Consider the following 17,075-nt stretch of genomic DNA (forward strand, 5'->3'; position numbering starts at 1 on the left):
AGCCGCCGCACCTGCGGGATCAACAACGTTAGTGACACCTGACAGGAACCTCTCGGCGGCTTCGGGGTCGGATGACTTGGGGGCGTAGAGGTTGCTGTAGAAGTCGTGGACGACCCCCATCACTTCCTCCTTGCCGCTCCTCATGTGTCCGGTCTCATCTCGTAGCTCAGTCAGGGGCGTGTGGCCGGCATGGAGCTTCCTGAAAAAGAAAGAGTTACATTTCTCACCCTTCTCCAGGTTCTCCACCTTGGAACGAAAGACGATTCGCTTGGATTCCTCCTCAAAGTGCCTTTTCAAGCTCTTTTTGGTCTCCTCCAGCTCCTCCCCGACGTCCCAGCCACACTGGAGCAGGTCCTGCAGGGACCGCAGCTCGCGCTGCAGTTTCCTCAAGTCCCACTTCTTCGCACACGCCTGTTGTCTGCCTTTTGCCTGAAAGAAACAACGGAATTCGACTTTAACATATTCCCACCAATCGCTGATGCACTTGAACAGACATTTGTCATTTCGCCATACAAGGTAAGCATCCCTAAGTTCCTCCATGACCTCCCTCTGCTCCAACAGGGCACAATTCAACTTCCAGGAGCCCGGGCCAGGTGGGAATCCATGGCCCAGAGTCCCCCGGAATCGAATGGCCCTGTGGTCAGAGAAGAAGCAGGGGACCATAGAGTACGACACCTTTCTGACTGCTCTCGAAGTGAAGATGAAGTCTATCCGAGAACGGAGCGAGCCATCGGGGCGGCTCCACGTATAGTTTACGGAGCCGTTCCCGACGGACCCGACAACGTCCTGCAAGGATGCCTCCGTCACCATCTCAATCAGCAGTTTAGACGTCACGTCCAGGTTGGCGGATGTGCCAGAACTGCGCCCGTCCACCTCAATGGGGCAGTTGAAGTCACCACCCAACACTACTGCTCTAGTGGTGGCGAGTTCAGCCCGCAGGGCCTGGAGAACCTCCAGTCGGACATCCCTCTCAGGGGAGGCATACACGTTGATGAGCCGCACGGGCTCACCCGCCCAGGAACCATCTGCGACAAGAAGTCTGCCACAGACGAGCTCCCGGACGGAATCAAGTGCAAAGTTACCTCCCCTGATCAGGATGGCCACCCCCGCAGACCTATTGTCGCCCCCACCAGACCAGTAGGAAGGGCCGTGGGGCCACTGCCTGGCCAGATGGTTGTAAGACCTAGAAGCAGACAAAGCACATTCCTGCAACATGTAAACATCACACCTCTGGGAATCTAAGAACGTAAGAACAGTCTGAAATCTAAACCAAGCTCTAATACTCCTCACATTAATGCAGAAGATGTTGAGATCAGCCATGGGAATAAAAAGAGAGGTTAGTTCTGATACTAGTTACCAGTCTGGTCGGACGGGTCCTCTTCTCTGGCGCCTGTCGGCTCGTGTGGCTTCTCGTAGCGCCCTTCCAAGAACTCGTCGTAGACCGTGTTGGACGGAGTGTCCAGGATTTTCTTAACCTCTGGGTCCTGCAGCAGCTCCTCCATAGATTGAGCTTGGACTGGCTCTGCTTGGACCTGCTCCACTTGGGCCTGCTCCATCACCTCCTCTCCTTCTGAAGCCTCAAGGCTCTCGCAGACCTGCTCCATCTCCTCCTCCTCATCTGAAGCTTGAGGGGTCTCGCAGGTCTCGATTATCTTTCTTTTGTGGGACTCTTCTGATACGTTGTCCCTTCCTTTCCTCTTCCTCTGTATGGTACCTGGGGGAGGAAGCACAGGAAAGTCCTCCGAAGGGCGGGCACCAGCAGCTGGAGGGGGGTTAGGTGCTGCTGGGCCAGGAGAGAAAGGAGGCTGGGTGGGGCGGGGGGGCAGGAGAGAGTGCCCGGGCAGGGGAGGACGGGGCAGGGGGGGGCCGGGCAGGGGAGGACGGGGCAGGGGTGGGCCGGGCAGGGGAGGACGGGGCAGGGGTGGTCCGGGGTGGGGTACGGGGGGCAGGGGTGGGGCGGGATGGGGCAGGAGGGGCAGGGGTGGGACGGGATGGGGCAGGAGGGGCAGGGGTGGGACGGGGTGGGGCAGGGGTGGGACGGGATGGGGCAGGGGTGGGGCGGGATGGGGCAGGAGATGGGGCGGGAGGGGCAGGGGATGGGGCGGGAGGGGCAGGGGAGGGGCGGGACGGGGCAGGGGTGGTGGCTTTCGCCTTCTTACCCTCCTTGGTCGGCTTGGCCATCCGTGGTGTTGGCTCCGGAGCTGGGGCTGGCTTCGGTGCTCTCGCTGCCACAGATGCCCATGTTCTCTCCCTCTGGGGGCAGTCCTTGTAGCTGTGGGCTGCCAGTCCGCAGAGGTTGCAGGTCTTGCTCTTGGGGCAGTCCTTGGTCGTGTGACCTGTCACACGGCAATACCTGCAGGCATCCTCCGTACAGTCCTTGCCCTCGTGGCCCATCTTGCCACATCTCCTGCAGGTCTGCGGCATGTCCGGGTAGAAGATAAGTCCTGTGGAGTTGCCCAAGGAAAATGTCGTTGGCAGGTGCTGTAGTCCGTCTGGAGAAGCAGGGTTCTTGTTGAGTCTGACGACCACAGACCACTTGCAGGTCCAGTATCCGAGTGAGTTCAGGATGCGGGTGGGCTCCCTCACCACGGTGCAGAAGCGCTTCAGGAAGGTCGAGATGTCCGTGCCTGGGGTGTGTGGGTTCCGCATTGAGACCGTCACCCGCCTCTCCTCTCTTTGAATAAGGCAGTTGCCCACAAAGCGAGAGAAAGGGGATTCGGGACTCGCCGCTTTCACCACCTCCCAGTATCTTCTACAGGTCCCAATGGTGGCAAAGGTGATGTAGAAGATTCCCGAAAAGAAGGTTGCTATTCCCAGGGTGTCAGCCGTGGGGAAGCCTTGATCCGCCAGCATCTTCTTGCAGAACACGTCGTGGGACATGTCCGGCACCCTTCCGTCCACGGGCTTGAGCTTCAAGGCAACAGTCTGCCTCATCCAGGGCTCCAGGGTTGGAGCTTCCAGGTTAGGAATTCTGCCGCCCTTCTGCCTTGCCGTGGTGGAGGTTGAAGCTTGCTGTGGTTGGGGCTGGACCTCCAGGCCTTGCCCTGCAGCCTCCTGGGTGGACTTGCTGGTTGAGGCCATGGCTTCTTCCAGCAGGCTCTTTTCCGCTTCCTTGCTTGCTTGTGGAGAGAGGCTTCGCAAAGTCTTCTTTCCCGGGTGGGAGGAGCTATGCAGATCCGGTCCCGGTGGGAGGAGCTATGCAAATCCTTCTCCAGAGGCAGCGAGTTTCTTCGAAAAGATTCTGCGCCGCCTTCCTCTTCGCCGCTGTTCCGGAATTCACCGCCGATTCCCTTCTTCCAGGTTCTTCGTCGGCTTCTTCCGGAGCTGCAGTCTTCAAGATCTTCTCCTTCTTCAGATGTTCCGAGGCAGGCAGGAGACGATCTTCAGGTGGTATGCTCTAGAGAAATGCGGTTCTAATAAGAACGAAAAGTACTGCAATCGTACTACGCAAAATCTCTACCACAATGCTTGGAGTTCTTCAGACCGTAGTGATCATGGTATCTCCCCTGCCAGGTAAGAACAGATTTTTTTTATCTAAAGCCGAGGAACGTGCTTTCGATTCACCCAAAGTGCAAGAAAAAGTGCAAACGTGTTACACTAAAAAAACGTGCACAAAGGATGCGGTCTATCGCAAGCCCTTCTCCGATAGGAGAGAGGCCCCCCAACAAACCTTACCCTTCGCCTCCGGACCAAAAGGTACCTGCGAGGTTCCAGGTTCGATGTCCCTTTTCGCCGAAGCTACTAGGGGACCACAAATGCTCCCGGCATCCCCCTTGGCGTTAGCCAAGGTATCTGCCCGCAGAGCCGATTACGGTAGGTACCCTGCCAAAGCAGGAGTACCCGGGGTGTTTGCAGGGAGGTGCGGAACCTAATGGCCACACACACACCTCCCCTAGACCGCCAGGAGGGACACCCAGAAGGGCTACCGCATCCTGACCAATCCTGTGAACACACAACACGCAAAAAGTGACACAGTGAGACAAAAAAGAAATAAATAAGTGAATGTGTGCAGATATACTGCCCGGACATCCGGCCGGATCTATAAAAATTTCTCTGATCCTAGCCAGAAGGCCGGGAATCAAGAGGTGAGTGCCACAAGGTGAAGAGATTATGGTGCCCGTGCTTCAACTCAGTGAGTCTATTCTCCCAGTGAGTTTCGGCACCTCGGGGTCACCACTCCCCGAGGCACAAAAGTACCTCGGCTCTAGACCCTCTCAGCCTCATGGCGAGACCCGGAGGGAACAGGTCACATCGGGGCAGCCGTCGAGCTGATTCCTCAGAACCAGCCCCGGAAAGCCCTGGTACACCTGCATCCTCCATGCAGCACCCATCCCCACCAGCATGAAAACTGATAAGAACAGATACTACACTTGATCTTAGCCAAAAGGCCGAGAAGCGATAACCGTGAAAGGGGCGGGCCCAACAAGGTGCCCTTCATGGGCACTATCACTGCTTGCTGTCAGGGAGGCTGCCAGACAATTTTCCATGCACACTCTGGGCTGGGGGGCAGTCAACCACCAGTACACACAGCAGAACCTAAACCCATACCATTATTGCTAAGCAGCAAGACAGGGACCCATTGCACTCCCACGGGGCCTTTTTAAATGCAATCCATAACCCGGATTTGCCAGGAACCCTTCTTACTCCTCCTACTTGCATGTGACACTGGGCTTAGGATCTGCATAGGAAACACACACACAAGCACACACCTACCTTTGTTGCCTGCAGATGCCTCCTTGGCTGTCCCCAAACGGTATCAAACCAACACCCACGGGAAGCTGTAAGCATAGAGGACATGCCTGCACCCCATTGGACTTACCTGTGTGGGTTAAACCCGGGTTATTTGACAACCTATGGCGGTGATGGTTCTGCTCAGGCAGAGCAGTGCTGATGCTCCTCATAAAGCTGTCGCTGCTGTGAAGGTTCTAGGTGACATCACAAATCCCTATGGTTACATACACAACAAAGCTGGGTTGTTGTTGTTTACACTCTGCAAGGCCTGTGGAAGTGAGTGACATCATAGCACTGTAGTTCTGAGGGTTCTAGATGGATGCAACAATTTCCTGTTGCTTCTATGAAGGCCATAATAGACGACATCACCAAACAGCTCCATAGTCACATACACAGCAAAGGAGAGATGTTGTTTACACCTAGTGATGTCAGTGGTATTGAGTGACATCACAGCACAGTGCTAAGGCTCCTGGGCCTGGACACAGCAGCGGCTGCAATATCTCAACGGAGAATACGTTTATATATATGTGTGTGTGTGCGCGTATATATATATATATATATATATATATATATATATATATTTCTCCGCCGAAATCACTTTTAAACCCATTTCCACCTTTTTTTCCCTTCTCTTCCTCTTACTTTTTTTTCACGTTTTTTTACGTTTTTCTCCTTTTCGCCTCTTTTCTGGGCGTATTATTCTTCTTTTTCTTCTTTTTTTTCGTCTAATGCATACCCCATCAGTGCAGCAATGCTTATTCAATACCGCCAGCAGATGGAGACACTGGGGGATAATTTTCTAAGGATTTATACTGATTTTTCCTGTCTGAATTTGTCGCACAGAAAGTTGCAGGCCAAATATGTGTGACATTTCTGCGACTTTAGCTTCTAGAGCATTTTTACAACATTATACATAGGTGCTGAATACATAAAAAGCGACTGTTCAGCGACAGACAAGTCGCATCGGCTGAAAGTAGGCCAGAATGTCAGTCCATGTTGGAGCAGGTTTAGATACAGTCTAAAGTATAGATCTCAAAGTCTGTGCACAGAATTTAGCAAGGGCCTCGCACCTTCTGATGCATCAGGTAGGTGCACAATAGCATAGCCTAACCCTCTGTACTTTGGTCTATATTGATGCGGGACATAGACAGCCAGCTGATGACCAATCCATTAGTGCAATGGATGGCTGGAAGCATTTGTCTTTGCCTTTGCAATACCACAGAAGCAATGCATGGTCAATGTACAGCAATGACACACCTGTGTGAACAGCCAGGAGACCCCCCCCCCCCCCCATGTTATGTTACATAGTTACATAGTTAGTACGGTCGAAAAAAGACATATGTCCATCAAGTTCAACCAGGGAATTAAGGGGTAGGGGTGTGGCGCGATATTGGGGAAGGGATGAGATTTTATATTTCTTCATAAGCATTAATCTTATTTTGTCAATTAGGAACATTCAGCACCCACCCGCTATCAAGGCAGCTGCCTATCATGTCATGCCCTACCTGCACAGGTGTGCTGGCTACTCAAATGATCCAATTAAGGAGGCCATTTAGTCAGCAGCAGCAGAAGTCCTGTGCCTGGACGCTCCAACAGCGGCCAGACACAAGCAGAAGCAGAAGCAGCAGAAGCAGCAGCAGCACCACCTTTTGTTTTTTGGCTGCAGCAGCAGCAAGGCCCACAGGGCTGGCTAGCTGGCTAGCCAGCAAGCAGGTAGCAATGAAAGTAGGAATCTTTCTTTTTAACCCTGTAAGGGGGTGGTGCACTGTACCCGAAGATACTGCCATATCGGGTCAATGCATAGGGCGACGGAAGCAAGCTTCGAAATCGGCCCCCGTTCTCAAAAATCCATTTAATATATGGTCCCCAGATAGGGGACGTATCAGATATTAAACTGATAAGAACAGATACTACACTTGATCTTAGCCAAAAGGCCGAGAAGCGATAACCGTGAAAGGGGCGGGCCCAACAAGGTGCCCTTCATGGGCACTATCACTGCTTGCTGTCAGGGAGGCTGCCAGACAATTTTCCATGCACACTCTGGGCTGGGGGGCAGTCAACCACCAGTACACAAAGCAGAACCTAAACCCATACCATTATTGCTAAGCAGCAAGACAGGGGCCCATTGCACTCCCACGGGGCCTTTTTAAATGCAATCCATAACCCGGATTTGCCAGGAACCCTTCTTACTCCTCCTACTTGCATGTGACACTGGGCTTAGGATCTGCATAGGAAACACACACACAAGCACACACCTACCTTTGTTGCCTGCAGATGCCTCCTTGGCTGTCCCCAAACGGTATCAAACCAACACCCACGGGAAGCTGTAAGCATAGAGGACATGCCTGCACCCCATTGGACTTACCTGTGTGGGTTAAACCCGGGTTATTTGACAACCTATGGCGGTGATGGTTCTGCTCAGGCAGAGCAGTGCTGATGCTCCTCATAAAGCTGTCGCTGCTGTGAAGGTTCTAGGTGACATCACAAATCCCTATGGTTACATACACAACAAAGCTGGGTTGTTGTTGTTTACACTCTGCAAGGCCTGTGGAAGTGAGTGACATAATAGCACTGTAGTTCTGAGGGTTCTAGATGGATGCAACAATCTCCTGTTGCTTCTATGAAGGCCATAATAGACGACATCACCAAACAGCTCCATAGTCACATACACAGCAAAGGAGAGATGTTGTTTACACCTAGTGATGTCAGTGGTATTGAGTGACATCACAGCACAGTGCTAAGGCTCCTGGGCCTGGACACAGCAGCGGCTGCAATATCTCAACGGAGAATACGTTTATATATATATGTGTGTGTGTGCGCGTATATATATATATATATATATATATATATATATATATATATTTCTCCGCCGAAATCACTTTTAAACCCATTTCCACCTTTTTTTCCCTTCTCTTCCTCTTACTTTTTTTTCACGTTTTTTTACGTTTTTCTCCTTTTCGCCTCTTTTCTGGGCGTATTATTCTTCTTTTTCTTCTTTTTTTTCGTCTAATGCATACCCCATCAGTGCAGCAATGCTTATTCAATACCGCCAGCAGATGGAGACACTGGGGGATAATTTTCTAAGGATTTATACTGATTTTTCCTGTCTGAATTTGTCGCACAGAAAGTTGCAGGCCAAATATGTGTGACATTTCTGCGACTTTAGCTTCTAGAGCATTTTTACAACATTATACATAGGTGCTGAATACATAAAAAGCGACTGTTCAGCGACAGACAAGTCGCATCGGCTGAAAGTAGGCCAGAATGTCAGTCCATGTTGGAGCAGGTTTAGATACAGTCTAAAGTATAGATCTCAAAGTCTGTGCACAGAATTTAGCAAGGGCCTCACACCTTCTGATGCATCAGGAAGGTGCACAATAGCATAGCCTAACCCTCTGTACTTTGGTCTATATTGATGCGGGACATAGACAGCCAGCTGATGACCAATCCATTAGTGCAATGGATGGCTGGAAGCATTTGTCTTTGCCTTTGCAATACCACAGAAGCAATGCATGGTCAATGTACAGCAATAACACACCTGTGTGAACAGCCAGGAGACCCCCCCCCCCCATGTTATGTTACATAGTTACATAGTTAGTACGGTCGAAAAAAGACATATGTCCATCAAGTTCAACCAGGGAATTAAGGGGTAGGGGTGTGGCGCGATATTGGGGAAGGGATGAGATTTTATATTTCTTCATAAGCATTAATCTTATTTTGTCAATTAGGAACATTCAGCACCCACCCGCTATCAAGGCAGCTGCCTATCATGTCATGCCCTACCTGCACAGGTGTGCTGGCTACTCAAATGATCCAATTAAGGAGGCCATTTAGTCAGCAGCAGCAGAAGTCCTGTGCCTGGACGCTCCAACAGCGGCCAGACACAAGCAGAAGCAGAAGCAGCAGAAGCAGCAGCAGCACCACCTTTTGTTTTTTGGCTGCAGCAGCAGCAAGGCCCACAGGGCTGGCTAGCTGGCTAGCCAGCAAGCAGGTAGCAATGAAAGTAGGAATCTTTCTTTTTAACCCTGTAAGGGGGTGGTGCACTGTACCTGAAGATACTGCCATATCGGGTCAATGCATAGGGCGACGGAAGCAAGCTTCGAAATCGGCCCCCGTTCTCAAAAATCCATTTAATATATGGTCCCCAGATAGGGGACGTATCAGATATTAAACTGATAAGAACAGATACTACACTTGATCTTAGCCAAAAGGCCGAGAAGCGATAACCGTGAAAGGGGCGGGCCCAACAAGGTGCCCTTCATGGGCACTATCACTGCTTGCTGTCAGGGAGGCTGCCAGACAATTTTCCATGCACACTCTGGGCTGGGGGGCAGTCAACCACCAGTACACACAGCAGAACCTAAACCCATACCATTATTGCTAAGCAGCAAGACAGGGGCCCATTGCACTCCCACGGGGCCTTTTTAAATGCAATCCATAACCCGGATTTGCCAGGAACCCTTCTTACTCCTCCTACTTGCATGTGACACTGGGCTTAGGATCTGCATAGGAAACACACACACAAGCACACACCTACCTTTGTTGCCTGCAGATGCCTCCTTGGCTGTCCCCAAACGGTATCAAACCAACACCCACGGGAAGCTGTAAGCATAGAGGACATGCCTGCACCCCATTGGACTTACCTGTGTGGGTTAAACCCGGGTTATTTGACAACCTATGGCGGTGATGGTTCTGCTCAGGCAGAGCAGTGCTGATGCTCCTCATAAAGCTGTCGCTGCTGTGAAGGTTCTAGGTGACATCACAAATCCCTATGGTTACATACACAACAAAGCTGGGTTGTTGTTGTTTACACTCTGCAAGGCCTGTGGAAGTGAGTGACATCATAGCACTGTAGTTCTGAGGGTTCTAGATGGATGCAACAATCTCCTGTTGCTTCTACGAAGGCCATAATAGACGACATCACCAAACAGCTCCATAGTCACATACACAGCAAAGGAGAGATGTTGTTTACACCTAGTGATGTCAGTGGTATTGAGTGACATCACAGCACAGTGCTAAGGCTCCTGGGCCTGGACACAGCAGCGGCTGCAATATCTCAACGGAGAATACGTTTATATATATGTGTGTGTGTGCGCGTATATATATATATATATATATATATATATATATATATATATTTCTCCGCCGAAATCACTTTTAAACCCATTTCCACCTTTTTTTCCCTTCTCTTCCTCTTACTTTTTTTTCACGTTTTTTTACGTTTTTCTCCTTTTCGCCTCTTTTCTGGGCGTATTATTCTTCTTTTTCTTCTTTTTTTTCGTCTAATGCATACCCCATCAGTGCAGCAATGCTTATTCAATACCGCCAGCAGATGGAGACACTGGGGGATAATTTTCTAAGGATTTATACTGATTTTTCCTGTCTGAATTTGTCGCACAGAAAGTTGCAGGCCAAATATGTGTGACATTTCTGCGACTTTAGCTTCTAGAGCATTTTTACAACATTATACATAGGTGCTGAATACATAAAAAGCGACTGTTCAGCGACAGACAAGTCGCATCGGCTGAAAGTAGGCCAGAATGTCAGTCCATGTTGGAGCAGGTTTAGATACAGTCTAAAGTATAGATCTCAAAGTCTGTGCACAGAATTTAGCAAGGGCCTCGCACCTTCTGATGCATCAGGTAGGTGCACAATAGCATAGCCTAACCCTCTGTACTTTGGTCTATATTGATGCGGGACATAGACAGCCAGCTGATGACCAATCCATTAGTGCAATGGATGGCTGGAAGCATTTGTCTTTGCCTTTGCAATACCACAGAAGCAATGCATGGTCAATGTACAGCAATGACACACCTGTGTGAACAGCCAGGAGACCCCCCACCCCCCCCCCATGTTATGTTACATAGTTACATAGTTAGTACGGTCGAAAAAAGACATATGTCCATCAAGTTCAACCAGGGAATTAAGGGGTAGGGGTGTGGCGCGATATTGGGGAAGGGATGAGATTTTATATTTCTTCATAAGCATTAATCTTATTTTGTCAATTAGGAACATTCAGCACCCACCCGCTATCAAGGCAGCTGCCTATCATGTCATGCCCTACCTGCACAGGTGTGCTGGCTACTCAAATGATCCAATTAAGGAGGCCATTTAGTCAGCAGCAGCAGAAGTCCTGTGCCTGGACGCTCCAACAGCGGCCAGACACAAGCAGAAGCAGAAGCAGCAGAAGCAGCAGCAGCACCACCTTTTGTTTTTTGGCTGCAGCAGCAGCAAGGCCCACAGGGCTGGCTAGCTGGCTAGCCAGCAAGCAGGTAGCAATGAAAGTAGGAATCTTTCTTTTTAACCCTGTAAGGGGGTGGTGCACTGTACCCGAAGATACTGCCATATCGGGTCAATGCATAGGGCGACGGAAGCAAGCTTCGAAATCGGCCCCCGTTCTCAAAAATCCATTTAATATATGGTCCCCAGATAGGGGACGTATCAGATATTAAACTGATAAGAACAGATTTTTTTTTTTTTTTTTTTTTTTTTTTTTTTTAAAGCCGAGGAACGTGCTTTCGATTCACCCAAAGTGCAAGAAAAAGTGCAAACGTGTTACACTAAAAAAACGTGCACAAAGGATGCGGTCTATCGCAAGCCCTTCTCCGATAGGAGAGAGGCCCCCCAACAAACCTTACCCTTCGCCTCCGGACCAAAAGGTACCTGCGAGGTTCCAGGTTCGATGTCCCTTTTCGCCGAAGCTACTAGGGGACCACAAATGCTCCCGGCATCCCCCTTGGCGTTGGCCAAGGTATCTGCCCGCAGAGCCGATTACGGTAGGTACCCTGCCAAAGCAGGAGTACCCGGGGTGTTTGCAGGGAGGTGCGGAACCTAATGGCCACACACACCTCCCCTAGACCGCCAGGAGGGACACCCAGAAGGGCTACCGCATCCTGACAAATCCTGTGAACACACAACACGCAAAAAGTGACACAGTGAGACAAAAAAGAAATAAATAAGTGAATGTGTGCAGATATACTGCCCGGACATCCGGCCGGATCTATAAAAATTTCTCTGATCCTAGCCAGAAGGCCGGGAATCAAGAGGTGAGTGCCACAAGGTGAAGAGATTATGGTGCCCGTGCTTCAACTCAGTGAGTCTATTCTCCCAGTGAGTTTCGGCACCTCGGGGTCACCACTCCCCGAGGCACAAAAGTACCTCGGCTCTAGACCCTCTCAGCCTCATGGCGAGACCCGGAGGGAACAGGTCACATCGGGGCAGCCGTCGAGCTGATTCCTCAGAACCAGCCCCGGAAAGCCCTGGTACGCCTGCATCCTCCATGCAGCACCCATCCCCACCAGCATGAAAACTGATAAGAACAGATACTACACTTGATCTTAGCCAAAAGGCCGAGAAGCGATAACCGTGAAAGGGGCGGGCCCAACAAGGTGCCCTTCATGGGCACTATCACTGCTTGCTGTCAGGGAGGCTGCCAGACAATTTTCCATGCACACTCTGGGCTGGGGGGCAGTCAACCACCAGTACACACAGCAGAACCTAAACCCATACCATTATTGCTAAGCAGCAAGACAGGGGCCCATTGCACTCCCACGGGGCCTTTTTAAATGCAATCCATAACCCGGATTTGCCAGGAACCCTTCTTACTCCTCCTACTTGCATGTGACACTGGGCTTAGGATCTGCATAGGAAACACACACACAAGCACACACCTACCTTTGTTGCCTGCAGATGCCTCCTTGGCTGTCCCCAAACGGTATCAAACCAACACCCACGGGAAGCTGTAAGCATAGAGGACATGCCTGCACCCCATTGGACTTACCTGTGTGGGTTAAACCCGGGTTATTTGACAACCTATGGCGGTGATGGTTCTGCTCAGGCAGAGCAGTGCTGATGCTCCTCATAAAGCTGTCGCTGCTGTGAAGGTTCTAGGTGACATCACAAATCCCTATGGTTACATACACAACAAAGCTGGGTTGTTGTTGTTTACACTCTGCAAGGCCTGTGGAAGTGAGTGACATCATAGCACTGTAGTTCTGAGGGTTCTAGATGGATGCAACAATCTCCTGTTGCTTCTATGAAGGCCATAATAGACGACATCACCAAACAGCTCCATAGTCACATACACAGCAAAGGAGAGATGTTGTTTACACCTAGTGATGTCAGTGGTATTGAGTGACATCACAGCACAGTGCTAAGGCTCCTGGGCCTGGACACAGCAGCGGCTGCAATATCTCAACGGAGAATACGTTTATATATATGTGTGTGTGTGCGCGTATATATATATATATATATATATATATATATATATATATATATATATATATATATTTCTCCGCCGAAATCACTTTTAAACCCATTTCCACCTTTTTTTCCCTTCTCTTCCTCTTACTTTTTTTTCACGTTTTTTTACGTTTTTCTCCTTTTCGCCTCTTTTCTGGGCGTATTATTCTTCTTTTTCTTCTTTTTTTTCGTCTAATGCATACCCCATCAGTGCAGCAATGCTTATTCAATACCGCCAGCAGATGGAGACCATGGGGGATAATTTTCTAAGGATTTATACTGATTTTTCCTGTCTGAATTTGTCGCACAGAAAGTTGCAGGCCAAATATGTGTGACATTTCTGCGACTTTAGCTTCTAGAGCATTTTTACAACATTATACATAGGTGCTGAATACATAAAAAGCGACTGTTCAGCGACAGACAAGTCGCAATTGGCTGAAAGTAGGCCAGAATGTCAGTCCATGTTGGAGCAGGTTTAGATACAGCCTAAAGTATAGATCTCAAAGTCTGTGCACAGAATTTAGCAAGGGCCTCGCACCTTCTGATGCATCAGGTAGGTGCACAATAGCATAGCCTAACCCTCTGTACTTTGGTCTATATTGATGCGGGACATAGACAGCCAGCTGATGACCAATCCATTAGTGCAATGGATGGCTGGAAGCATTTGTCTTTGCCTTTGCAATACCACAGAAGCAATGCATGGTCAATGTACAGCAATGACACACCTGTGTGAACAGCCAGGAGACCCCCCCCCCCCCCCATGTTATGTTACATAGTTACATAGTTAGTACGGTCGAAAAAAGACATATGTCCATCAAGTTCAACCAGGGAATTAAGGGGTAGGGGTGTGGCGCGATATTGGGGAAGGGATGAGATTTTATATTTCTTCATAAGCATTAATCTTATTTTGTCAATTAGGAACATTCAGCACCCACCCGCTATCAAGGCAGCTGCCTATCATGTCATGCCCTACCTGCACAGGTGTGCTGGCTACTCAAATGATCCAATTAAGGAGGCCATTTAGTCAGCAGCAGCAGAAGTCCTGTGCCTGGACGCTCCAACAGCGGCCAGACACAAGCAGAAGCAGAAGCAGCAGAAGCAGCACCACCTTTTGTTTTTTGGCTGCAGCAGCAGCAAGGCCCACAGGGCTGGCTAGCTGGCTAGCCAGCAAGCAGGTAGCAATGAAAGTAGGAATCTTTCTTTTTAACCCTGTAAGGGGGTGGTGCACTGTACCCGAAGATACTGCCATATCGGGTCAATGCATAGGGCGACGGAAGCAAGCTTCGAAATCGGCCCCCGTTCTCAAAAATCCATTTAATATATGGTCCCCAGATAGGGGACGTATCAGATATTAAACTGATAAGAACAGATTTTTAAGTTAACCCTCAGAACTCCATCAGAGCTCTAAGTTCTTATTTGAGCTTGATTTTTTTTTGTTCATCATCAGGAAAACCGTTTTTCTTTATTTCTTTATCTTTTTTAACAATAAAAGAAACCATATTTAAAACATAAAAAAATATTTTACCAAAACTAACCATGCAATATTTCACCAAAGAGGTTTACCAAAAGGTCATTCCTCTTCTCCATGCAAAAACCATCAAGAACTCTAGGAAACCACAAGTTATTGCACCTCTCTGCATCTCACTTTTAGCTGGAACCGCCAGCCACGCCGGAACTTTGTATGTTTCCACAAATCTATCCACATCTGCGTGAAACGAACGATAAACTTTATCCCTTGCTTCATTGATTTTGTATCCCAATCTTTCTTTTAGACTACCCAAATCCTTGTCAAAGGCCTTTTTCTCTTTATTTGTCACACTCTCGAAAACAACATCAAGAGAGCCTCCATACCTTACCGGTATAAATTCATCTTCTTCATTTTCTTTCCTTTTCTTCTCCTCCACCACTTTTCTAGTTGGAGCTTCTTCCCCTTCCGGTTCTTCACTCACCTCAATTTCCTCCTCTCTATTTCTTTTCATACCCTCCTTCTTCTTCTTCTTCCTCTTAGGACACGTGCCTACCAGATGCCCCTCATCACCACATAGGTGACATTTTTTCTTTTCTTTACATGCTTCTGGTTCATGGCCTTCTCCTTGACATTTATAGCACCACAAGATGTCGCAGAAATCTTTCCTATGCCCGTACTTCTTACACTTTCGACAAAAGTCGTCCATGCCAGAAAAGAACAGGTCCCCATTAACTGTACCAATCTTAAAACGACCAGGCGGATACATTAGCCTTCCATCAGGTGCTTTCTGAAACTTTACTTGAAATTTCCACTTCGTCGTCCAAAGACCGAATTGATTATATATCTTGCCTTTTGGCTTCACCTCCTCACAGAATCTGGAAAGGAACAAAACAATCTCCTCTTCTGGGATATACGGACTGTACATCCTTACAGTTAGAAGTCTTTCCTGCGTCGGAAAATGGGGAGTAATCTCTACCCCTCCCAACACAGGGTGCGACTTCCACAGCAATGCTTTATTGCAGAACATACCACAGTCCTCCTCCGAAACCAGAACCACGTCATAGATACCACTTCTTGGAAATTCCAGCATGGATAAAATCTGTTCCTTCTTCAGCTCAAAGAGCTTGAACAAAATCTCTTCCACTACGAAAAATAAGCCTCTCTCCTTCTTCTCAGGGTCCAAAAGAGTAACACGAACTCCATTTCGTAGTCTGGCGTAGCTAGGTACACCTACAGCAGGATCTTCTGTCTTGCCAGCCTCCTCCATCGCAGAACAAAACACCTCCCCTACTGCAAGCAGGTAGGTGGTGATCGCTCCTCGTTGCCCGGGGACTAAGCCGCTACCCTGATGTCAGCAAGGGGGTTTAGTCCCTCCAAAAGATGGAACGATCCCCCAGGGAAAAGGAGCGGGTACCCCGGGCACCTTCCAGCCAGATCAAGCAAGCAAATACTACACTTGATCTTAGCCAAAAGGCCGAGAAGCGATAACCGTGAAAGGGGCGGGCCCAACAAGGTGCCCTTCATGGGCACTATCACTGCTTGCTGTCAGGGAGGCTGCCAGACAATTTTCCATGCACACTCTGGGCTGGGGGGCAGTCAACCACCAGTACACACAGCAGAACCTAAACCCATACCATTATTGCTAAGCAGCAAGACAGGGGCCCATTGCACTCCCACGGGGCCTTTTTAAATGCAATCCATAACCCGGATTTGCCAGGAACCCTTCTTACTCCTCCTACTTGCATGTGACACTGGGCTTAGGATCTGCATAGGAAACACACACACAAGCACACACCTACCTTTGTTGCCTGCAGATGCCTCCTTGGCTGTCCCCAAACGGTATCAAACCAACACCCACGGGAAGCTGTAAGCATAGAGGACATGCCTGCACCCCATTGGACTTACCTGTGTGGGTTAAACCCGGGTTATTTGACAACCTATGGCGGTGATGGTTCTGCTCAGGCAGAGCAGTGCTGATGCTCCTCATAAAGCTGTCGCTGCTGTGAAGGTTCTAAGTGACATCACAAATCCCTATGGTTACATACACAACAAAGCTGGGTTGTTGTTGTTTACACTCTGCAAGGCCTGTGGAAGTGAGTGACATCATAGCACTGTAGTTCTGAGGGTTCTAGATGGATGCAACAATCTCCTGTTGCTTCTATGAAGGCCATAATAGACGACATCACCAAACAGCTCCATAGTCACATACACAGCAAAGGAGAGATGTTGTTTACACCTAGTGATGTCAGTGGTATTGAGTGACATCACAGCACAGTGCTAAGGCTCCTGGGCCTGGACACAGCAGCGGCTGCAATATCTCAACGGAGAATACGTTTATATATATGTGTGTGTGTGCGCGTATATATATATATATATATATATATATATATATATATATATATATATATTTCTCCGCCGAAATCACTTTTAAACCCATTTCCACCTTTTTTTCCCTTCTCTTCCTCTTACTTTTTTTTCACGTTTTTTTACGTTTTTCTCCTTTTCGCCTCTTTTCTGGGCGTATTATTCTTCTTTTTCTTCTTTTTTTTCGTCTAATGCATACCCCATCAGTGCAGCAATGCTTATTCAATACCGCCAGCAGATGGAGACACTGGGGGATAATTTTCTAAGGATT

At 48.9% G+C, this 17,075-nt stretch overlaps 4 non-coding genes and 3 pseudogenes across 4 annotated transcripts; all 7 read right to left on the reverse strand.

The window, feature by feature from the left end:
* Positions 1–4,240: 4,240 nt before the first annotated feature.
* Positions 4,241–4,400, reverse strand: LOC130304617 (U2 spliceosomal RNA; annotated as a pseudogene).
* Positions 4,401–6,486: 2,086 nt separating this feature from the next.
* On the reverse strand, positions 6,487–6,677 carry LOC130304591 (U2 spliceosomal RNA). Its single transcript, XR_008854334.1, has one exon. It is a non-coding gene; the product is annotated as a U2 spliceosomal RNA (small nuclear RNA).
* A 2,087-nt stretch (positions 6,678–8,764) lies between these two features.
* On the reverse strand, positions 8,765–8,955 carry LOC130304598 (U2 spliceosomal RNA). Its single transcript, XR_008854341.1, has one exon. It is a non-coding gene; the product is annotated as a U2 spliceosomal RNA (small nuclear RNA).
* A 2,090-nt stretch (positions 8,956–11,045) lies between these two features.
* LOC130304615 (U2 spliceosomal RNA) lies at positions 11,046–11,239 on the reverse strand. The gene has a single exon (XR_008854355.1). It is a non-coding gene; the product is annotated as a U2 spliceosomal RNA (small nuclear RNA).
* Positions 11,240–11,932: 693 nt separating this feature from the next.
* LOC130304618 (U2 spliceosomal RNA) lies at positions 11,933–12,092 on the reverse strand (annotated as a pseudogene).
* Positions 12,093–14,189: 2,097 nt separating this feature from the next.
* On the reverse strand, positions 14,190–14,378 carry LOC130304613 (U2 spliceosomal RNA). Its single transcript, XR_008854354.1, has one exon. It is a non-coding gene; the product is annotated as a U2 spliceosomal RNA (small nuclear RNA).
* Positions 14,379–15,797: 1,419 nt separating this feature from the next.
* On the reverse strand, positions 15,798–15,926 carry LOC130304620 (U2 spliceosomal RNA; annotated as a pseudogene).
* Between the last annotated feature and the right edge of the window lie 1,149 nt (positions 15,927–17,075).

Source organism: Hyla sarda, unplaced genomic scaffold, assembly GCF_029499605.1.
Source record: "Hyla sarda isolate aHylSar1 unplaced genomic scaffold, aHylSar1.hap1 scaffold_1284, whole genome shotgun sequence".
NCBI lineage: Eukaryota > Metazoa > Chordata > Amphibia > Anura > Hylidae > Hyla > Hyla sarda.